Below are 25,032 nucleotides of genomic sequence, written 5' to 3' on the forward strand. Positions count from 1 at the left end.
GAACCAATGAAGTAGAGGAAGAACCATTCTCCTTCCTCTACTTGAGTTCTCGGGTCTATACCCACCACCACTTCATCTTACTTTAGTCAGTCTCTCTCTCTCTGGGTCTCTCTCCCCATCTGCAATCTGTGATTTCTCTCTTTGACAAACTAACATCTCAATCCTCCTCATTAAAAAAAGGTAAACATACAAATCAGCCAACCTCAAGTAAATTCTACAACTCATGTAGTTACCGTCCTCTTGTTTTCTTTCACTAGGAATTTTTAGGAAGACTAACCTTCATTAGCACTTAAACTGAGTTGTTAAAAATAATCTATGCCAGTGATATACTTTTCCTTTATTCTTTTTTAAAGCTACAAACCCCACGAAGCACACATATATCTTTATTCTCTTTATTTTACAATGGTATATGTTTATGACCATGAAATGGAGGGCCATATATTTAGTGTACCAAGCTTCATGAAAGACCACCTGATCCCAAGATATTTCACAATCAGTTTACATACTGATGCATGGGCACCATCCATCAAGCATCCTGTTGATGTAAGCTATCTTTATGTCTTACAATTTCAATATGTTTGGTTCTTATTAAAATAAAAATGATTAGCATTTTCTACCTTGTATTCTCTTATAAGACTAAAAAACAGGTATAAAAGAAAATTTATACCTGCCTGTTTAGCAATTAATTCTTCTGTGACTTTTCTTGCTGATGACTTTGGTCCACATGCAGATTGTACCTCATGAATGAGGTCCTATCAGAATCAATGCATTGTGATACAGTGTGTTCTGGGGTCACAATGGCCTTAGCCTTCAATGTGCTTCACGGATATATGCAACAGGACTTTAGAAATGGCCTTTGAAACAAGCTTTTCTTATGATTATAAGAGACGCTCAGAAGGCTGAAGGGAAATTTCAGACTTATTTTTAAAAGTACGGTTTGGCTAGCTTACCTTCCTGGGACTTACTATCTTACTGGACAACAAATTCCACTTTGGGAGCTCTTTGAATGTTCTGAAACAGTGTTTCTCAACCTTTTTTTTTTTTTTTTTTTTTTAAATAAACTATGGCCTCCAGTAGGATTTTTCACTCAATTTGCTCAGTACTCCAATTAACCCATCTTACTGAGCTTTAATTCTGGTAGTCCATGTTTTATAAAGAAAAAGACAATGTATTCAATATGCTATTTCTAACTACCTATTCTACACTCCTACCCCCTATACCTTCCTTGTGGCAAACCCTTTAAATATTTATATTTAACAAGATTTATCTTGTTCCCACTAAATTTTTTCTTCCAAGATCAAACTCCTCAGTTTATTTAGCTTTGGAATCCCTGCTGCACAAATTCCTTACCATTGTGGTCATTTGTTTGTTAATATACCTTTTAAAATATGGCACCCAGGGGGCTTCCCCGGGGGCTCCCCGGGGGCTCCCCGGTGGCGCAGTGGTTGAGCATCTGCCTGCCGATGCGGGGGACATGGGTTCGTGCCCCGGTCCGGGAAGATCCCACATGCCGTGGAGCGGCTGGGCCCGTGAGCCACGGCCGCTGAGCCTGCATGTCTGGAGCCTGTGCCCCGCAACGGGAGAGGCCACAACAGTGAGAGGCCCGTGTACCAAGAAAAAAAAAAAAAGGCACCCAGATCTAAATGCATTATTTCATATGCACTTTGAATTAGGGGACTATTTCAGTTTTTATTCTGTACACTGGGCCTTGGTGTTTGGCAACACAGAATATGTCTTCAATAAATAGCTGTATATATGATTTTAACTTAGCTTCTCAATCAGGCAGGATTCCGAGTAAAAAAAAAAAAAAAATAGGTTTTTCTGTTACTACTACAGGAGTCTTTCCTTTCTACATACTGAGATCCCTCCTCCATAGTGGTTAAAGTGGTTGGCCAGAGAGGAGGCTCATTCTTTCTAAAGGACACCCAAAGGGGGAAATTCTTGGCAAAGATCCTGAGAGTAGAAGCCCCTTGTAGTGACCAGGGATAGAGGACAACTGACCACATCAGAAATTTATAAGAAAGTTAATGCAAGTGATAGAATTTCACAAACCTTTAGAGTTCACAAAAAAGTTATCCAGGGCTTATGAGCTAATGCAGACCAACTGGTGCCTTCTGTTTCTGCTCTGCCATTATCTATCAGTAATAAATGGTTTAATCCTAAAAATATATTATGTGGTTTTCAATCTTGGCTCTAGATTACTCATGGAGAAGACAAAATATGACCTTTAATTTGGTTTGACAAGACATCCTACATAATAAATAAATAAATTGCTACTAGTAAAATTGCACTCAAAGAATGCATTTTTGGCTCCCAAACAATCACATTCCAATTTCACTTAAAAAAAAAAAAATCTGCTTAAGCCAATAAATGATGTACTTCCAGAAATATGGATCAATCATACCATACCTGAACATTTGGTAGAACTCAGTTTTATGTTACCCTGTGCTTTATACCTGAACACACACACACACACACACACACACACACACACACACACACACACACACACACATATCCCTTTTTCATTCTGATTAACATATCACAGAAAACAAAACAATAAAAGAAAATCTATTAGGTAACTGATGTATATCATGTAGTATAGGATTTTTCTCCTCTTGGCCTTCCTTCAGCCTCTTCAGACAAAATCCATGTTCTTACTTCTTTTGGCAAGTTGTTCTACATTCTGAAATTATTCCATCAGATGGCCTATTCTCCTTTACTTTTATCCTCTGATTTTACTTTTCTCAGTAACTACTGTAGCATATAGCATATATAGCATACTGGTTTGAACAGTTGGGAATGGAGATTCCAGGTGAACAATGGGATGCTTCAATTTCTCTACATCAATACTTAGAGAAATCTTTCTTGGCTACTTCAATAATTCAGAGAAGTTAGAGAAAAATGTCCTTGAGAAATTATTTTCAAAAGGCTCTAAAGGCAAGTGAGATAATTGCTGTAAAAAGGTTTTGAACCATCTGAAAGGCATTTTTGATAAGTTCATTATTGTGTTTATCATTCCTCATGGACATAGAACAATGAATTCCCTCATATTTGTAGAGTGGGTACAAAAGCTCAGCTAATATGGGGGTACTTCAAAGACGTCTGCCCTACACATTCTCATACGGCACTGCATGTATTACTTTGATGTAAGAGACTAAAAAACATGCTTAACACAGCTGCCTTCAGCTGCAAGCCAACATTACATGGATTTATTTATTTTTTATTGCTGCATAAATTACCATTTCATAGGGTTGGGCTGTTCAATTGTCATCACAAATTTTATAAGCACATTTTTGAAAAACGAGGAAGGAACTTTCTCTGAAATACAACATAAGGCATTAACAGAGTCATACAAATGAATGGTGGTCTGGATAGTTCCATGGTTAAACAATTTAATGGTTCAAAAATAGTTTTAAAAATCACCTGAACAAAAATGTGCACTCACTCATAAACACAAGGCTTCAGATTAAATTGGTGGATGCAAAATGTATAAGCATGGCTGGCATAAGAAAAAAGATGGTACAACAAAGAAAAGGTAGTATCTGTACTTATATATAATATCATTAAGAACATATACTAGGGACTTCCCTGGTGGCGCAGTGGTTAAGAATCTGCGTGCTAGTGCAGGGGACATGGGTTCAATCTCTCATCCGGGAGGATCCCACATGCCACGGAGCAACTAAGCCCGTGCGCCACAACTACTGAGCCTGTGCTCTACAGCCTGCGAGCCACAACTACTGAAGCCCGCATGCCTAGAGCCCGTGCTCCGCAACAAGAGAAGCCACCACAGTGAGAAGCCCACGCACCGCAACAAAGAGTAGCCCCCACTCACCACAACTAGAGAAGGCCCACGTGCAGCAACGAAGACCCAATAAATAGATTTAAAAAAAAAAAGAACAAGAACAAAGAACATATACTAAAGTACATATATCAAAATACTTCTATGGGGTACTACCCCAAATTTCTACATGTTTTCATAGGAATAGAAACTTTCCAACTTTCCAATTGACAAATATTATCAATTAGTACTAGAATAAAACATGGAGAATGAATTGCTCTTAAACACCACTGGCCTGAGCACTCATCTCCGAATTCTGATAAAGTATTCTGGATTCTAGAAAGGATGAAATGTCCACAGAACAAAAGCCTTGATTATCTATGAGGCTTTTTAGTGCAGGATATTTTCAGATATGAAATATATTTCATATATTCTCAGTCAAACTCTTTAGTTTCTATGTAGCAATCTCCTAATAGTAGCAGATTCAGAAACATACAGGAATAGCCAGGGCTATTCAGTTGTCTTTTCAGTAAAAATTGAAGATATCTGCAGTTCTACTTACTGAGCTCTCTAAAGAATTTATTAGCTCACATAAATTTACTAAACAAGGAGATGAGAGAGCCTTGATTAACCAACTACAAAGCTGTATTCAGAACTCTTTGTTCTTGTAACATTTTCATTCTTTCAACAAGGATCTATTTGAATGCTTATGTACTGGGCACTACTCTAGGTGTTTCATGTACATCTTTGTACATCATGAACAACATTTACAAGAGACATAAAGGATAGGTCACTGAACAAAAGAGATAAAACCTCCACCTCTATGGAGGTGATATTCTAGTGGGAGAAACAGACAATAATATAATAAGCAAGCAAATAATATTGTACATAAGAAGGTAGTAAGTGTTGTGGGGAAAAAAGGAAAGGAAGAGCAGTCTAAGAAAGGACTGAAAGTGTACAGGTGGACTGATCAGGTAGACCTCACCAAAAAGCCCAGCTCTGAGCAAAGCTGGAAGGAGTCTAGAACATTAGTTGAGTGGTTCTGGGGGACAGCATTCTACAGAGTGGGGAGCAATTGGTCCAGAGGTGGGAATACACATGACATGTCTGAGGTTTGTTAAGAGAACAGGATTCCCATAAAAATTTATTGAAGGTAAAAATCTCCCTATTTTATTTCTAGAAATACCATAATATCCAACTTCTGTAAATTATGAACATAGGTCTTTATGCATGGAGAACCATCTAGAATGAAGCTCATTAACATCTTATAGGAGGTTATTTCTGGGTAGTGGATCTTTGGTGGTTTTTACCAACCTCTTTCCATTTCTTTATATTGTTTTAAACTAATGATCATATTAGATTTACAGAAACAGGATTATTTAACAACTAACGCAGGGACTTCCCTGGTGGTCCAGTGGTTAAGACTCCGGCTTCCACTGCAGGGGCCATGGGTTCAATCCCTGGTCGGGGAACTAAGATACTGAAAGCCATGTGGAGAGGCCAAAAAAAAAAAAAGAAAGAAAAACAAAACAACTATTGCAAAGCATAAACTTCTATTTATGTATATTTACAAATGACTAAAAGGGCATATTGTATTTGTCCAGAGAGTACAATGCAAAAAACATTATACTTGGCTTTGTAATATATCCTCTCATGTATCTTCACTAGTATTTACACCTGTACATGCATAAATAAACATCTGTACACATTTTTTTCTCCTTTAGGTGAAGATGAGAAAATAACATGGGCTTTAGAATCAGGCATACCTGGTTTAAACCTCAATTCCAACCAAACTGCAAAATGTTGGACAAGTTATTGAAATATTCTGACTTTTCCACTTGGAAAGTAGGAATTCAAACATTCATTAAATCTGTTTTAAATGACAGTTATGTATTATTGAGGGTGCTGGGATTACTACTGGGAATGACTGGGGAGACAGAACACACAGACGAGGAGCTAAGGTAACGTGCCAAATGCTGTGACAGGTAAGGGTGCCGCAGAAGTCTGGATGGAGGAAGGAGGGTTTGACTCTTCCTAAATCATTTAAGGAAGGCTTCACTGAAGAGGTAACATTCAAGCTTAGTCCTAAGGATTAAGTAGGAGTAGTCCAGGAGGGTAGGGGCAGAGTTAGTGTTGGAGCAGCAGAGGCAACATGGTTAAACGTAAGGAGGTGTGAAAGGACTAGGGTCAGGTGTCAAAAAACTACAAGCACCACACACCAGCACAGGGTGCTGTGAGGCTCACCAAAGCAATGCACGGGACAGCGCTCCGACACGGTACCCATGCAAACACGAGAGGTCAATTGTTTCCCAAACCTGGGGGTCCCTTTTGCCTCCTCCCTCACCCTTATCTCTCCTTAGCAAGCCCACTATCTTTTTGGTCTCACTATTCAACAAAGTTCATGCCTTCATTATGCTTCATTTGGCTGGAAGGGTTGCAACTGTCCAGCAAACACAGTATGTACTTCACCAGTGTCAAATGCTTTCAACTGCCTGACTCTAGCCTAGCTAGAGACCTTGGAAATGTCACTCTCTCATGTCACTTGTAACTAGTAATGCAGAAAGAGTAACAATGATCACTTACCAAGTACCAGGTAGGGTGCCAAGCCCTACAAATGCATCGTCTTATTCAAGTCTTATAACAACCTTAACAGAATGGTGCTGCTACAGATTCCCAACCCCTTATCCATAATTTTGAGATCTAAAAAGCACTGAAAGCCAGTAGTTTTTCCTTAGTTTGTAACAAATTCATTTGGATAAAACAGGAATTGAATGCATATAAGGCTATGTATCACTTTAATTCCACTTACAAATTCCCATATTGCCTGCTGTGAAAAGACAAATGTGTCGGTTATGAGGTACTGCCTGAGACCTTCTTGGGGAAGTTATCTAACACATCTAATTACTATACAATATAATCTTTCTGAAAATATCTGAATTTCAAAATATCTGATGTAAGAATTTCATCTCTTATCATGGATGAGCAAGCTGAGACACAGAGAGGTTAAGTAACTTGTCCAAAGTCACACAGCTAATATTTAGTAGACCCAAGTCTCAAACTCAGGCAATTTGTCTCTAGCTCCTAGACTCTTAACCTTTTAGTTAAACTTGCTCTGAGTGTCCAATAAATTCCAAAGGCTTCCAAAGACAGCTATAAGGTACTGTAAGTCTCACTTTATTATCCTTACTGCTTCATCTGAAGTAGGCTTCTCATCGTTTCTAAGACATATTCTCTGCTTTCCAATTTCTAAGTAATCTTTGCTCAGAATTCCCTTTCCTCCAATGCTGCTTTAATACTTCCTTCCCATCCCTCCATCCCTTCAGGTTCAACTTCAATGCCAAGTTCTTCAAGATAATGTTCTGGTTTCCCTCAACCACAAATGAGTTTACTATTTCACCATTTATAGTACTCTGTATTTCTTTTTTTCCCAGCCTCTAGACAAATTCAACCTTATATAATAGCTATCTGTGAGCCTGTCTCCCAACTAAATTGTGCCCTCTTTCAGGGTTGGCAGGAACCATGTCCCATTCACCTTTATGTCCCCATAGCACTAGACCAGTGCTATGGATATCATCATTGTTCCATAAATGTTGGCTGCAAGAATAAAAAGCTAACAATATTTTAATTAATGAGTTTTGTATTGATGTATATAGGTGATGTTTTAACACACAATGACAGACTTAATCTTTCCCTTTTTAAAACATTACCATATTCAAGTGGAATTTTCTGAAGAATTTTCTCTTGTTTCTCATGAGATTGAACTAACAAATAAAACAAAACAAAAAACAGGGAGAGAAAAATAAACCATTTCTACTTATGAACATCTAGACTCTAATGCTGGCTCATCACCTTGAACTTTAGTTCCCACAAAGAAATTATCCTATTAGAAAAGTGAACATGGTATAACATCTTTAGAATCTTTCCATTCTGATGAATTTGGTTGGTAGAGGGAATTACTGAAGAGAGCATTTCATATTTAGATTCTATTCTCAGTATGCAAATTCTAAATGCTTTACTATTAAGAACTTATTTCTAATATTTTCCAGAGGTAGGGACTAAACAAGTGTTTTCTTTTGAAATGTCTATTTCTTATTTTATGTAAAGGATGGCTGCAGGTGGAATTATGAGCGGCTTCAAAATGGAATATTAATTTTAAAGAGGACCAGCTGACATAATTTGTACATGGGAAGTTTGGCCTATTTCCATTTTTCTTGCAGTTTTTTCTTTTAGGTTAATAATGTATATATGCATATTATGTGCTTTGAACTGGCTTTCTAGCAATGGTAATGGATTCCTCTTATTCCATCCACATTTGTAAATGACTGGCTAGGATTAGGCCATCAAAGTAAGTTAACTGTTCCATAAAGAAACCCGCCCAACAGTTCTGATCTCAGCAGTCTCATGCTCCATTCAAAAGATTTCATTCTATTATTTTTCTGATAAAATTTGGAAGTTAAATGAACTTAGTTAAACTATACCATTTGTGACATACATTTTAGCGTCTCTATGCTAAAATCAACTATTTTTTGTTGTTGTTGAAACGTATTTCATGGAAACACCAAAAAAGAATTTTATTCCTTTTAAAGGCAAAATCCCATGAAAACAAATTATTTAGGTATATTTACTATCTTACTTAGCATCTCATATTTGATCCGTCCACCTCCTCCTCTCTGACTCCACTTCTACTGCCTATAGGCTCTCATCATATCATGCTGAGCCACTGGAATATACCTTTAATTTGCTTCCCCTGCCTTGGATCTCTCTACCCTCTAAGTTGTCCTCCACTTAGAAGCTAGAATGACTTTTCAAAAATGTGAAGCCATTAGTGTTATTTTCTGGTTTAAATATCTTCCCTGGCTTCCCATTGTCTCTGGGATGGTCAGCTGCATTGTGTGACATACCTTCTTTCCATGCTATGCTGCCTACTGCTCATCTAGCCCTATGCTCCTTATATGAAACCGTGTACAGTTCATGCCAGGTTGCTTCATCCCTCCATGCCAGTGCCCATGCTGTTCTCTCTATCCAGAAAACAAGAGCAGCAAATCTCAACATTTAACCAGCTCTCTTGACATTTGTTGACTGGGGTTGGTTGGTGTGGAGCTTCTGGTAAACATTTAATCTCAACTCAAGAGGTCCAATCTCTGGCTTCCCTGGATTCAGGTCGTCATCATCATGGCAACTTCTGTTGGTCCCTACCTCATATGAAACCTCATCAGGATAACTTTCATTAGTGCTCATAAGTCAGACATTTAATTAGAAATGACTTTCAGGAGAAGCCCACTAGAAGTAACAGATGCTATATACACTGCTCTTATCTAAAACTAACTGAGGTTTTAGTATTTAGCACAAGTAATTCTGAACTGCTCTACAGTAACAAATCACACTATCATAAAAATACTCAACTTTTTCATTCATTTAACAAGGTTTCACAATGTAGCTAGGTTTCTTTATCATTATTTGGGAAAAAATTTCAGCAAAATTTTCCTATGGAAAATGTTAGCCAACAAAGAGGCATGTTTTACAGCAGAAAGAAATTGTCAAACTATGAATGAAGTTTCTTAAAAATGTGTAGAGTGTCTTTAATTTATGCTGTATATACCAAATAATAAGGGCCAATCTTTTGAAAGAAATGATTTTTCTAAGTATATATTTATTTTTATTATTACCATCTAAACCTTATGAACTTTAAGCTTACAAGTCCAGTAACCTAAAATGGGAAGATTTCAAATGTGCTTTAGGCAAAATATAGCTTTCTATGAAAGTGTCCATTTTTGACTACTTTGTGATGTTTTATATCAAGGATAAACCGCCAGCTGACGTTCAGAATGAAGATGTCTAGAGCTACAAAGGAATACCTGACATCATGAGATGCAATGTGGCTTCCTCTCCTTTCCATTCTACCATGTTTAGCAAAAATAAAACCGATGGGCATATTTCAAAAGCGAATAATTTTAAAGTCCTTTCAAGTCCCAATCATCCACAGTTTAATTTAATATGATTCTCAATGACTTGGCTTTACTGAAATGCTAATTTACTTTAAAAAAAAGCACTTTCCTTAATTTCTTCATCCTGGAAATATTATTTTTCCATTTAAAAAAGCCCAACCCCAAAACTATAACCCTTCAAATTAAATACTATTCCTTAGGGACTTTTCTTCTACAGAAAAGATTTTGACTATCACTTAATAAGCACACCCAATGCCTCAACCGTGAGCACCAAGACCTGTGACCTGGGCAGGGAATGCCTACTAGTAAGGGAACATGTCTTAAGCTACTTAATTTTCCAGGCCTTGTTGCTCAGTGCCTCTGGCAACTAGTGAGTGTTCAGTGAGAATATGTTCAATGAAGAATGAATGGAAATGTCCACAGTAGCAAGTGGAGGTAGTGAAATGAATCAGACTATTGATACATACAATATCTTAAATTTACTCAGAAAAAAAAAAAAGGAACAGACCAAAACAACCCTGCTTCCGACAATTATGTTACAGTCGTTTGGCCTTTACTTCCCAACCCCTAAAGCACTTTTAAAAATATTTAATGTATTAAGTCTCATTGCATCCTAAAGGGTAATAAACACAATTATCACTTAATCTACAAGTGGAAAAATGGAAGTATAGCTAGAAAAAAGAGAGCGATCGAGAGACACACACAGAGAGTCATATATCCTATAGGAAAAGAAATAAAATTTCACAATGAATTCAGACTTCCACTATAACATTCTAACTACCAGTACAGTTCATGGTTCAAGGTTTGAATCCCAAACTGGATTGCTGGAACTAGTCTGCCTAGGTTTGAATCCTGGGTTTGCTTTTATTAACTGTGTTATCTCACATATACCATGTGTCTGTTTCCCTCATCTGATTAATAGGGGTGATAACAGTACCTACTTCATAGGATTAATATAAGGATTAAATTAAATAATATATATGTAAAATGCTTAGAAAAGTATGTGACTCGTAAGTTCTATTTAAGCGTTTGCTAATAAATATTATTACTCTTTCCATTAAATCAGTGAAAATTAAATTTATTTTGGGGGGCAGGCATATTTTGGCAGTGGAATTATTTCTTGAAAACCAAATATTATGCAGAACTCCAAAAAATAAACAGACAAAAGCAGTTCTGACTTAAAAATTTATCTCATACATTTAAATGTATGATGTAGATTTAAGTTAATTGTGTTCATAATGAGTCTGTTTTGGTATAAAAATTTATAATTTGTAAGATGATAGTTACATACTTCAATTATCCTAAACCTCCATCTTACTTATTTCTGTATTTCATTTTTGTTGCACAGTGTTAAGAAAAGTTTGATTTAAGTAGTTTCAATAGTTTCAAAGGTTTTTTTTTTTTTTTAAGCCTTCAATGAAATTGATCCAAGGGCTTGAAACAGGAATAGCAAGAATTTTTTTCCAAGTAGAATTATTAGAAATATTTAAAAACTGCTTACACTCCTTGTAATAAATCAAGAAAAGAACAATATGGGCTAATAACATAAAGTCATGACGCAGCATGCTAGCCATTCACTTGTTCCTGCATAACTAACTGGTGTACAGTGAAGACAGGTGTCATTGACACTGCCTGGCATTTAACTGACTGCTGTGTATATGTGCCTGCAATAGTTAGCCCTGCCTTTGCAATTTTACATGTGTAGACAGGAACAGGGCTGAATTTGGATATGCAAAGCTACACCCTCCCTAATCAATGCCATAGGTACCAGACTTTCAAAGATAGTGTGGAGTGGTGGCAGAAGATTTCATGAGGTCTGAAAAAAATAGTTAACAGAGCAACACAGTTATTTAAGTTGATAGTTCTCCAATGTGACTTTGGTATATAAGACATTTTAGTGTAATTTATTTTATTACAAGTTTTAGACAGTTAAAATATTTATAAAATAAAATTTGAATCACATGTTTGTGGAACTCCGGAAGCATATCTGTAGAATAATTTAAAAACCACTGGACTAGGATTCTAATTCCACCTAGCATACAGACCGCTGAAAAGAACGTCACACTCACCCTAAAAAGAAGAAAAAGTAGAATAAAACATAAAAACATAACTTTAGTTGAGTCCAGAGAGCTCAGGTAACAGGGTAAACAGCCAGCCTGAAATCCAAGAAGGGACAGGTTCCTCCAAGGCAATTTGGAACCTGTCCACTGGCTCACTTGTGGCAGAACACAGAGCAAGAGACACCCACCAGGCACTATAAGCAGTTAAGAAGTCAGCTAAATATTTAAGAAATTGCTAAAGGACAAGTATAGGCTAGAATGAGAGTATAGGACTCTTGGGAGCTGCAATCACAAGGTCATTCAAACCCACTCTCCACCAGGTGCTCATGAGAAAGATGGGGGAAGGGTGGGAAACCAGAGAAAATTTCTGAACAGGAGAGAACAAAACAGAAGAAAATGGTCAGATTTTTCCTCCAAATAATTAAAGACATAAAACAACAGGTCCAAGAAACCCAGAGAACCCAGTAGGATAAACAACAACAATTACAAAATCATATATTCAAACTACTGAAAATTAAAAATAAAGAAGAGATCTTGGACTTCCCTGGTGGCATAGTGGTTAAGAATCCGCCTGCCAGTGCAGGGGACATGGGTTCGAGCCCTGGTCGGGGAAGATCCCACATGCCGTGGAGCAACTAAGCCCGTGCGCCACAACTACGGAGCCCGTGTGCTACAACTACTGAAGCCCACGTGCCTAAAGCCCATGCTCTGCAACAAGAGAAGCCACCCAGTGAGAAGCCCGCGAACCGCAACAAAGATTAGCCCCTGCTTGCCACAACTAGAGAAAGCCTGCGCGCAGCAACAAAGACCTAAGGTAGCTAAAAATAAAAATAAATAAATTTTAAAAAATAAATAAAAAATAAAAATAAAGACGAGATCTTGAAGGTAGCCAGAAAAAGAAAAGACTATATATGGAGAGGAACAAACATAAGGACTTCTTGTCACAAATTATGCAAGCCAGAAGACAATCAAGAGACATCTTTAAAGTGCTGAAAGAAAATCACTGGGCTAAGACTGTTCTCGGAGGCAAGCTTAGGTCCAGCAAGGGTCCTACTAGTAATCTGGCTGCAGTTCCCTTGAGGAGTTACTTTTCCCAAGTGTATGGTGTCTATATATTTGTCTTGGACATGGCTTAATAATTTACCTAAAACATCCAATAAACAGACAACACCACATTACCATCCAATTCTATTCTATATGTATGATTTCTGTATGATTGTTGTTTAGTTACAAGCAGAAATAAGTAGTGTATGTAGGTCACAGTATCTTTTTACTCTCTTCAAATAGACTAACAACAACACAAACTTATATAGCCTCACTATGTTCTACTTTCTAAGTGCTTTATACTTATTAAAAGAGACACTGTATTACTGTTTGCATACTAGCCCAAAGAAAATATGCACTAACGTATGCTGTTGATTTTTCTAACCTTTCTTTCTACAACTCACCGCATATTTGACTTCCACATCTGAGCAAGAATGTTACTTTTGGAATGACTTTGATACTCAAAATCTTGAGTATCAAGATTTTGAAATGTCTCTTTCCCTAGATTATACTATTCAAAATAGAACTTTCTTCCTCCTCCATGCCTCCTGGTATTGCAATCACTTTCTATCTGCTTACTCTATTTTTCTTTTTTCATAGCGCTTATTACTACATGACATATAACATTTTAAATATATTTGCCTGTTCATTGTCAGTCTCCTGTGCTAGAATGTACAACAGTAGGGACTTTGTTTCTCTTGGTCACTCATTGCTGTATCTCCAGTACTTAGAATAGTTCCTGGAACTAGATGGAATTCATTATGTATTTGTTGAATAGATGCGCAAATGAAGGGAGAACACATGAACAAATAAGCAAAATCCCTTTTGCTTAAGGAATCTGGTAAACTTGGGATGGGGAAGAGCAGAAGTAGGTAGAAGTTGAATCCCTGCTATGTGAAAGGGGCTTCACTGGCTTCATCTTAGATGTCCAGCACAGTCCTTGGAGTATTAGCAGACACCCAATAATATTAATTGTAATTACTGATTGTTGTTCTTATCTCATGAACTCATCTTAACAAAGTGCGAGTGTGCTAACATTTTCTGGTTTTGCAAGTTCAAAAAAGTCCAACAACACGCCCATGTTACAGAGTTAGGAAGTGGCAGAGCTAAATCCACCCAGGTGTGGCAGGCACCAGAGCCCATACCCAGACGTGGGAAAGAGAACACTGAAATGTTCATTGTCCATTTCCTTGAAGCTCACTTCATGTGCTCATTACTTCGTCTTGCTTCCTGAGAGGCTAAACTGTGATCTGTTGTTGAATAAAATTGAATGCATTTTTATTATATGTCATAAAATAATAGGCTCTTTCCTCCAAAATTTGGGTTTTATTCTTGTTTCTAACTTGTTTGACCTGACAGTGATAACTTTAAAGTCAACAAGGTAAAAAAATGGACTTTACTAAAGTTACCAAAAAAATTCAGTTTAATAAAGCCCTCTAAAAACTGCAGGTCCACACCATAATAAATCAACCTGCGCTTGAAAGTGCAAACTGTATATACTGGCACCTGATTCAGCTAAGATAAAAACGACAAGTCCTTCAGTGATAAATTGTCCTCTCCATATTATCCAATGGAAATATTCATATTGTCCAATACCTACAAGCCATTAGAAGGACTGAGTTTAACTTTCAAATTAAAAGGCCATTAAGATGGAGCACAGTCCCCCAATCTGTCTCTGAAAAATATTCACAGAACCTTCTTGGTCTTAAAGCTTGGGAGGAATACAGTACGTCTTCAGATTCCTTTTGTCACAGAGCAATTCAGTCAGCTATTGGAACTGTATGTAAACTACAAGAAACTGTGGGATAAAATAAAATGAGAAACTATGCAGGATCTCTTAAAAGTTATTTAACAATTATACATCATCAGTCAAGGAGGGCTAAACTTTGAGCTAATTTGCTCCCCACCTCCACCCCAGACCACAAAACCAGGCCTCAGAAAAGAGGTACTGAACATCGGACAGGATATCTGCATCACAAATCTCTGTCTCCCTCACTGCTACCAAAACTGGGAAAGATATGTATTTAAAAAGAGGTTTAAGTATAAGTCCATTCATCTCTCATCAAGTGTGTAGTGTGTTCATTATCTCCCTTACCATGGTGGGGTTTTGCTTTTCAGTCTATTAGTTACCTACAGGATGCGAGGCCTGAGGGGAGATTCTGATAAGTTCCATATAATAAAGCAGATATTAGATGTCTACCAAGACCTGGCAATACAATTTAAAATGTGAAAGTAAGCAAGACAAAAAAGAATTTACATATGTATTTGTACTTATATATTTTAGATTTTTTAATGAATATATTATGATTTAATATTTAGAAAGAGACTGAATTAGTAAGCATATTGAAATGGGATTTGCAGAATTAAGGCATTAAAGAAGACCAGTTTTTGAAATGTATAACTTTGCACACACATAAAAATGAGTGTCTACCCACTGACCTCTTATTAAAAAGTAATTCTCAAATGAGTATTTAAAATTTATTAACACACCCACTAATTCCTATAGAGACCACAGGAAGAGAGAGAGAGATAGAACATTTTAATTTCTTTCCTTTATGCTGTGTCTACATAATGCTCCTAAATTCTCATGAAATTCACTGAGTTCTAACACAGATCTCAAAATCCAAACTTCAGCTTTATCTTTCGGGTGGCCTCGTTTTGCCCTTCAACTTTCTTAATAATTGTCATTCCATCCACTACTCCTATAGTTCTGCACCTAATTTTGTGAATAGATAAAAGGGAAGCGTTTAGTGGTCTCTGCCCCAAATTCTTTGGCTTGTTTCTGGCTCTCAGCTTTTATTGCCAAAGGCATGAAGATCAAAAGATGCCCTTTGCTGAAGTGTTTACTGCCTTGTAACATACCCTCTCACAACAAAGGAGTTCTTTATTTACATCGAACATGAAATAGTAAGTTCCAAAGTAAAAGGCCTGCATCAGACAGATGCAAGTGATAGAATTTTCTTGCCCCACACTCAAGAAAATTCACATAATTAACATTAACATCTAAATGTCCTCAAGAAAATTCACATAATTAACATTAACATCTAAATGTCCTCCAGAGCAAAAAATATCTCTTAGGGAGGGGGTGCAGCTCTGGCTTTCTTATGGATTTCCTTGGCTTCACCCATACCTTCAATCTTCCTCAACAGGGTGGTGACATGGGTTCATTTCACTAGCACAGAAACGACTCGCGACTGCCCTGGAAACATGAACCATTATTTACACTGGAAAGAATGACTGGGAGCAGCTGTGCCCAGCAGCAGACAGCACTAGGGGCAGAAAATGGGGTTGTGTCTCCAATCTGTTATTTTTGTCATAACTAATGGAGAGGAAAAAAATGGATTACCAGTGCTAAATCAAACTGGGAGGTTTCTGATGCTGCTGCAGGACATTGGCTTCTCACAGTTTATGATATCATCAGGCTTCTTGATGAATTTACAGTCTGGTAATCCTGCCTTGGCATTAGTTTTCCACATGCAAATCCCTGGAATATAAGTCAACTCAGCAAATGAACAGGACTAGGGAACTCCATTGGGTCAAGTTTATTTCAACCTCAGGGCAAGTTAAGACTGGTTGTCTTCCTACTCCTTACCACATTTTTTAAGCCAATTAAAAGACTTGTCTGAATGACATATTTTCCCATGCTTTGCATATTCATTGATGCTTATTATGTCTCTGCAATATTATTCTGTTCCTGTCAGAGCCAGGTCCCTTCTCATTAATAACATTTGCACTGATTCACTTACTGCTTAGCTGGACTATATTATCTATATTTTACCATTTTACCCATTTGTCCACTATATTCCTTGTTGGTGTGCTAGTTATATGCCTAATTCACAGTTTTCATCTTGTCTACATACACCTAGGCCAGGAACTAGGTCTACATAATTAAACTTGTACAAGACCTACCAAAAGAGTATACAGGTGGCTTTTTAGGATGACCAAAATTCAGTGACCCCAATGTGATTATTCATTCATTCATTCATGCTAGTGTAAAAAAAGGGAATAGTGTTGCTCATCATCCAGATATATGAAGGGTTGAATCTCAACCCACTGCGCCCTGAGGGAAATTCAGGTTGGAAAAAAACAGATTGAGGCATTCTGTGCTATGGTAAAAGGCCCTTAGTTAAGATGCATATCTCAGGAGGAATTTCAGTGACTCAAGATTCTTGCATCTTCCCATAGAAAGGTACACAGAAAAGTACTAAAATCATTAACTTCAGATATCTGTTCTTTGTGATTAGCAGTAATCTGTCTCCTCCCCTATTTTTGGGGAGGAGTTCCTTAGAGCTATCAGAGAGGCTGTTTCCCAGGCTACAGTCCTCAGGAAGAACCTGAATAAAACTTAAACTCACAACTTTCATGTTGTATGTTTTTCTTTCAGTGGACACTAGGAAGCTACTCTACCCTCTCGTACGGGAATGATGCTGCAGGGAGAGGGCTGCTCTCAGCAGTTGGAGAGTTATTGGGTGCCCTAGACCTTACCCCAGACCTTTCAATGTCTCCACAGGTAAGGCCCTGATGAAGGCACCTAGCCCAAAGCTACAGCCTACTCAGGTTCCTGTCCCCACACGCTGGTACTAACTTAGATCAAGGAGTGGAAATTTTGGAAGTGAGTCTCAGAGAGATCAGGGGATGATAACATATTTTCATCTGCATCTTCTGTGAGACCTGGTTCCTGACTCCCAGACCTGTATTTCTACCTGGATTCTAGAGACATCTCGTACTCAACATACAGAAAAAGAGGATTGTGCTTCCCTGGTGGCACAGTGGTTGAGAGTCCGCCTGCCGATGCAGGGGACACGGGTTCGTGCCCCGGTCCGGGAAGATCCCACATGCCGCGGAGCGGCTGGCCCCGTGAGCCATGGCCGCTGAGCCTGCGCGTCCGGAGCCTGTGCTCTGCAGCGGGAGAGGCCACAACAGTGAGAGGCCTGGGTACCAAAAAAAAAAAAAAAAAAAAAAAAAAAGAGGATTCCTTACAAAGCGACTTCTTTTCTTGCATGGTGATCTTAGTTGCTGATTTCAGCAACCCACACTCTCTTAGACACCAAAATCTGCCAATTCTTGCCATTAAATATCTTGTGAATACACCCTTCCTCTTCAGTCACATAGCTAGGACCATTGCCAAGCCCTATTCCTTCACATGGATAATTGTAGCAGCTTCATCTTCCTTCCTGTAGCACTCATCTTCCTGCCTCTAGTCTTCCCCCTCCTTTAATTGCATCCTTACATTTATCTACAGTTGACCCTTGAACAACATGGGGGTTAGGGGAACCAACCCTCCCCATAGTTGAAAACTTGTCGGCCCTTCATATTTGCATTTCCTCCATGTCCACATTTCTACGACTGTGGATTTAACCAACTGCAGATCATGTAGTACTATAACATTTACTACTGAAAAAACATGAATAAGTGGACTGGTGCAGTTCCGATTGTGTTGTTCAAGGGTCACCTGTATAATTTGTTCATGGCATTTTGCTGCTTAAAATCTTTCCAATGGTTGGCTACAACATGGAGGATAATGTTTAAGTTCTTCAAAATGGTAAAAAGTCCTTCAAGACCCACCCTAGCTTCTGGCTTAACCTCTATCACTCTCTCTTAAAACTCTACCTCTCCCACTATCCTGACTGATGTCTCATATACAGAATGTCTTGTCATTTCCTGAATGAACTGTGTTCATTGCTTTTTCTCAAACTCTAGTGACCCTATACATAAAATGTCTAGAATTCCCTTCCTCGCTTGTCTACTAGTAAACTCCTGCAAGGAAACCAGGGACACATTAGGTTTTAGTTAGGCAAGGAGATAGAGAAAGTATTCTGACATTAAGAAGCCTGAGAGTGAAGGAGAACACAATAGAAAGGGTGGGGAAGCACAAAGCATGCTGGTATGAGACTTTGTGAATGACCAGAAAATCATGTTTGTTTCCTTTATGACATTTATCTCAGTTTATTATACACCTGAGAGGACTTTAGTCTCATACATCTCACACACTGTTAAGGCTTAAAGGGCAGTGGGGGAACAGTGGACATTCCCTATTCAGAGATAGACTGCCAGCTCTGGGGCTAGACTGCCAAGGTCTGAAGCTGGACTCTACTACTTATTAGATGACCTTGGGCAAGTTACTTATTTTTCCTGTGGTTCTGCTAAATGTGTTTAGCTGCTAAATGGTAATCTACTTCAGAAGGTGGCTGTGAGAATGAATGAATTAATACATATACAGTATGAGGTTGCACAGTATAAAATTACCATTTTTATAGGTCAAAATGCTCAAATATCAGCAAGTGCATACGGTTCAACCAAACATTTAAAACAATGCCTAATGAACAGTACATACCCAAAAAGTGTTATTGTTTCTTCTCATAGATGCTTCTAAACCATTCGTTGAGGTTTATATCACCCAATGGTCTTTTCTCATTGATGTCCTCTTACTAATCTCCAGGTTCCTTTAAAATAAGACTAGGCCACTTGGGTACAATTTTTAACACAACCCTTGTCCTATCACCATCCTGGATGACTTCAGTATCCATCTTGTCAACCTATCCAACTCTTCACCTTCTTCACCTCCAGGGTCACCCACATCAAGGTCATACCCTGGAATAAATCATCAAGTGGTGCTGCTTCCCATCCCATATCCAAAGATGATGACAATCTCCGATATTTCCAGTTCTCTCCTGCCTGTGCTTTAACTATCTCTCTTCTTTAGTCCCAGGAGAACCATAGTTTCTTGACCCCTCTCCTGGCCTCACTGCTTTACCCAGCTGGTATACCATGGCTCATATCACCCTAATACTCTCTCACCAATAGCTTCAACTACATTGGATCTCTGTCCTTTTGCTTCACTTGTTTAACAAAACCTCAATACAGGATCAATTCAAAAATATACTTTCTATATTTCATGACCCAGCTGTTTAAACACAGTTGGAGAAAATCAGCTTTCAGACTGATGCCACTATAAATCTGCAGCCCTCAATCTCTGTGCAATCTCTCACTCAACCTTGCTTAGCTTGCCTTTATTTTACTCAGCGACATTTCAAAACTGTCATTATGCTCAAGACTCCAACCAAAGCCACATCTCTCTCAGCAGATGACCTCATCTTCTACTTCAATGAGACAATTACACATACATTATCTCGGCATCCTCCCCTTCCTAGCTATCTCTGGACAAATTCTTACACCTTTTCTTCCTGTTCAGAAGATGATGCATCCCTACTCTGGTTCAAGGCTCTGCTCTCCACATATGGCCCCAATCTTCTTTCATCTCTCTGAGGATCTTGTTCTATCAATTATCCCCCCTTATCCCTAAATATTCAACCTCTCACTGCCTATTTGCTTTGCTTTTTCCCCTAAGCCCAGACGCCAACTTAACTTTGGGCTTAATACGTTAATATTTTCCTCTACTTGAACCTGGGTTGTCCTCTAGGAACTGTCCCCTTCCTTCTCTTCTAATCCAAGGGGTTTAAAAGAGAGGTCTGTGCTCAGTATCTCAACTTTCTGACCCTTACCATTTACCTTACAGCAAACCACAATCTGACTTCTGCCCTGGCCATTGCACTGAAAACTTCTTTCATGAGCCCACCAACGAACTCCATAATGCCATCCTGATGGACAAGGATCAAATCTCTATTTTCTCTGCTTTTTCTTTCCAGTCTCCCTCATGGGTTCCTCTTCTTTTGTTTGCCCTTGAATGTTTGTATTCCTCAAGGCTTCTCCAGTGGTACTCTGCTCATTCTACGTACTCTACTTGTACAATTTCATTAGCTCTTGATTTTAAATCTCATTGATAAGGGGTGACTTCAAATCTGTATTTCTAGTCCAGATTCTCTTCCAATGTCTGCCACATTTATTTACTTGGATAGCCCACAGGGACTTAAACCTAACGTATCATTCATTCAGTTTAAAAAAAAATATTTATTGATGACCCACACTTCATACTAGTATTCAGTAGTAAATAAGACAGCAAGGTAGGCCCTTTATCTTTAGCCTTGTTTCTCATTACCATCTCCAATTAATCTTTAGACCATAATCCAAATTTTCTGGCAGTAGTCTGCCATTGTCTACTGAAAGAAGACTAAACACTGGGGACCTTTGGACATGCCAATCTTCCAGCCTAGAATTCCCTTTCCATGTTCTTTTCAATTTTAAGACTTTAAGAGAAGTCTTGCCCTCCAAGAAGCCTTCTCTAAATTCCCAAACTGGGCTAAGTGCCTTTGATCACTGTATTGGCTACGATGTGCTAAAACTATGTATTTGCACATGTCTTCCCCACTGGATCTCCAGGGCAGGAATTATGTCTCTCCAATGAACATGACTGGCACATAGGTGATAAATGTTTGGGATTACTCAGTTAAATGTAATCTTTCCCCTCTTCAAACACCTGAAATACTGTGATGCCTTTCTAACTCTCCCCAGTATGGCTGCATATATCCACTTGTAAATCTCATTCCCCTCTCCTTGTTAACGCCCGTTTAACTTTCTTGAGCATGCTGTGCCTCTTTCATTCTCTACACTTCTCAAAATCATGAAATGGGCACTCAAGAAACAATGGTTGAATTGAGCTGAAATGAACAGAGAAAATACTCCCATATTATCATCTTCTATCTCTGGAACTCTTTAGTGGCATTGTGTAGTCCAGGGCTAAGATTTCCCAGGTGTCTTTCTGCCACAACCAAGGTCCAAGAGTGTTATCAAACATGTTTTGACTGCTCTTCAAGCTCTGGATAAGTCCCAAGAGACCACTCTGATCGCATATATGGAATCTCCCATCCATGTAAATGGACTCACTATATTTTCTCAATTCACAAAAGAAGGAGGAAAGATGGAACTTTTAGTGGAAAAGAAATTCATTTGACCACTGGATCACTATGTACCGTACGTCATCCTGCAATGCATTAAATTCAGACTCTTATGACTTAAATTCATTTCTAAAAAATGAATACTTACATTTATTTCTCACAAGAAGCTTCATTCTCAATATATAGAAAATGATTTGAGCTCTCTGTGAAAGAAATGATGTAAACACACGATATTATTACTAACATTCTCCTTTAGATAACCTCATGAGGTAAGTTTTAATGTCAGAGGGAATATTATTTTACAGGTGGATAAGTCAGCTGACTTGCTCAGAGTCAAAGGTAGTGGTAACAGCCAAGAACCTACTCCAAGAGTCCTGTGCTTATTTTTATTGCCAGACCTAATCCAAGCTTTTCAGTAAGTGTTTCTTATGGTGTGAAGACAGTCTAAGAACTTTATCCTTTCTTTTTTGGACTGTTTTTGCCCCATCCCTCTTTCTGTCTTATCAATTTTTCCTTCTCAAAAGGGAACCAAAAGAGAATGCAATGGTCACCTAGCAGCCATCCAATCCCCAATCTGTGCAGTATTTGGTGAAGTACAGAGGGTTTGTCAGGCATACTCCATTTAACTTCATATCCAGGGCTCCCAATCAAGGCAGCTCTCAGAGCTCTGCTAGCTTCAGTTAGTTCAGTTCTAGTAAGTCGTTTTGTTGTCCAAGTACGGCATGCTCCACTGAATTCATTCTTCAGTTACCTCTCCCTCTCATACAGGTGGCCTGTATAACTTAATAGAGATCCCACTCTCGAAATAGTTTTTCGAATCTGACACACTACATTTATTAGGACAATTCTGACTAAGTCTCCAAACTATTTTGATGGGCCCTGCAAAATAGCAATCATTTATGGAGAAGTAGAAATCTGCTAGACTGAATTATATCTAGTTCCATGCTCTAAAACTTTACATAGACAAAAAAGTCACTGTTATCTGGAAAGATGCAGGCCTTAGGTTGAGAAGGAGAAAAAATAAGTGAAAAAAATAAAGAAGATGAGGGGAACAAGACTTTTCTCGGAAATAAACAGCAACAAAAACAACAAAAACTGATAACTTGTTTCCAATATTTAAGGAGGGGGCAGAAATTTGTTAAAGTGCTATATAGCTGATCAATGATATGTTTAGATTCTGGGAGAAGAGCATATATATCATTTATTTATAAATTATTAAGGACTGATTGTATACTATGCACTGGGGATACACAGATAAATAGAAATGTAAACTATCACAATTCACTGAGATAACAGCTTTAATTGCCATCAGGCACATGTGTACGCAATGGAAACTGAGAGGAAGGAACTTGAAATGTCATTATGCCTTCGTTTTGTTTTTTTTAACCTCAGTCCAGGTAGGCAGCACAGTCTAAGATGCAGATATGTAACCTAGAGATGACAGACTTGATTTCACTTGGATAAATACCAACCACATCCCTCCTTCCCACTGGTTGGCACATAATCATAACATCCACTAATGTGCTGGTAAATGGTTAACAACTGGCTCACTGGGGAGAAAAGTCCTGATCTGTTGCATTTGCGGATTTCCATGGTGCAAATATTCCCATGATGGCTGATTTCAAGCTGCCAACATGATATCACTGAATACGGAGCTGGGAAGAGAACAGGCATAAATAACCTCGAAAGCACAATGTAGTAAAATTATTAGGAAATGATGAGTTTTGAGCACTTGTTATCCCTCTTTTCAAGAACTTGTCTATTTACTTGCAACTAAAATAATTTAATTTTTAATAATGACCGCATTTAACAAACACCTCATGTAGTTCTTAAAAATTTAATAGTCATGAGCCAGTAAGGACCAGCTGCAACATACCACTGGACTCACACCCTTGGCATGGCAGGAGGCAGGGCTAATGATCCAGATCCATGTTTATTAAAAAGCTGTGCCTCGCTTCACTCCCTGATGTCCTCTCCCTGTCCTACCCCAGACGAAGATAAGAAACCACTATTCCAGGTTTACTGTGCCCCTCTCTTTGCCCTCTTCTCTGCCTCCAATGACCTTTAATAATTTACACCACTCTCCACCAGGAGGACAGACCTTGCATCCCAGTGCTGAAGTCTAACAGACTGGGTTTGCTGATCTCTATTAACTTTATAAACATTCAGCAAATGGGGCTGTTATTATTACTGCCATTCAATGCCCTTCCCTCTATATTTACAGTTTGATTCAAGATGCTACCATACTTAAGTGGCATTTTCAAGCTTAAAAGTATTCTTAGTAACAGCAGATTTTCAGTCAAGGTGGGATAGGAGGTGCAGAAAGGAAGGGCCACTGGTGGGGGAGCCTATTTCACTCCAAGAGATCTGCCCAGAGTTGACCACTTCAACTCCCAGCCCCTTTCAAGCTCTTAAGCCCAGCCTCTGCAGCCTGCTTACGTGCCCTCTCAGTCTACTTCTGAGCTAAGCAATAATTTCTCTAAAGACATATTTACCTATAAATTGTGAACATTTTATTCAGCTGTTTTAAGAGATATTGTGATGAGGTTAACTCTATAAATAGCCCATTTCTCTGTTAAAATATAAAGGTATCCAGAAAATACCTGACAGAAACTCAGAGCTACAAATTTATTACTTATCTCAACTCAATTCTAAAGGTCTGGAAAATCAGTCATGACCTTCAAAGAACATGGTGTTACATCCACAGAACACACGATGCTGGAAGGAACATGTGCCACACACCTGCCTGAGTAATACAGACAAATGCAACAGCCTGCACTGATAAAAACGTATTACAACCTTGATAAAAAAATTATAAAGTGCCCTCATATCTGAAGAACACAAGAAAGAAGGTCATGAACTACTTAGCCTTGAAAGAAAAATAACTGACTAATGCATTTGTTATTTCACAATTTAAACTTATATCCTGTATCTCACGGTGGGGACTAAGCAATGTATTTGGCTAGTAGGATTTAAATTTCTTCAGAAAACATATTCTCTGGGGCCAATGTAACCTTCTGAGGTATTTACCAGAAAAACTGGGCCCAAGTGATCTAATGTTAACTTAGGGAAGTGGTTTCCAACTGTTACTAGAAACTCAGTGGATGCTAAGTATATGATCCCCTGGGCAGCCTGGCAGTGCGGGGGCCAAGGGAGACTCCTCAGGGACTCCTCGCTTCAGTTGCTCTCCAAAAGCCTCTGTTGTTTACCCTAATGTCCTAAATAAACATCACCATTTTCTCTGTGAGCCATATTGGGAAATACAGGCTGGGAAGCACTAGTTTAGGGAACATCAACTTCCTATGGGTGCCTGACACAAACAAAGGTCACTGCAAGAACTTGACTCAGTGAACTGTCAGCCTGATAGGGTGCAAAGAGCAGAGGTGGGAATAAAACTTGGGTTGTGGTTC

General features: G+C 38.5%; 2 protein-coding genes across 3 annotated transcripts in view; one reads left to right on the forward strand and one right to left on the reverse strand.

Moving 5' to 3' along the window:
- The window catches only part of CMSS1 (cms1 ribosomal small subunit homolog), a 383,345-nt gene that overhangs the window by 192,752 nt on the left and 165,561 nt on the right, over nucleotides 1-25,032 (reverse strand). The window lies entirely within an intron of this gene.
- FILIP1L (filamin A interacting protein 1 like) overlaps nucleotides 1-25,032 on the forward strand; it is a 309,709-nt gene that overhangs the window by 125,896 nt on the left and 158,781 nt on the right. The window contains exon 2 of the mRNA XM_059064839.2: nucleotides 17,215-17,340. The gene's annotated coding sequence lies outside the window, so the exon portion shown is untranslated. The remainder of the gene's footprint in view (nucleotides 1-17,214; nucleotides 17,341-25,032) is intronic.

This window comes from Kogia breviceps, chromosome 5 (assembly GCF_026419965.1).
Source record: "Kogia breviceps isolate mKogBre1 chromosome 5, mKogBre1 haplotype 1, whole genome shotgun sequence".
Lineage (NCBI taxonomy): Eukaryota > Metazoa > Chordata > Mammalia > Artiodactyla > Physeteridae > Kogia > Kogia breviceps.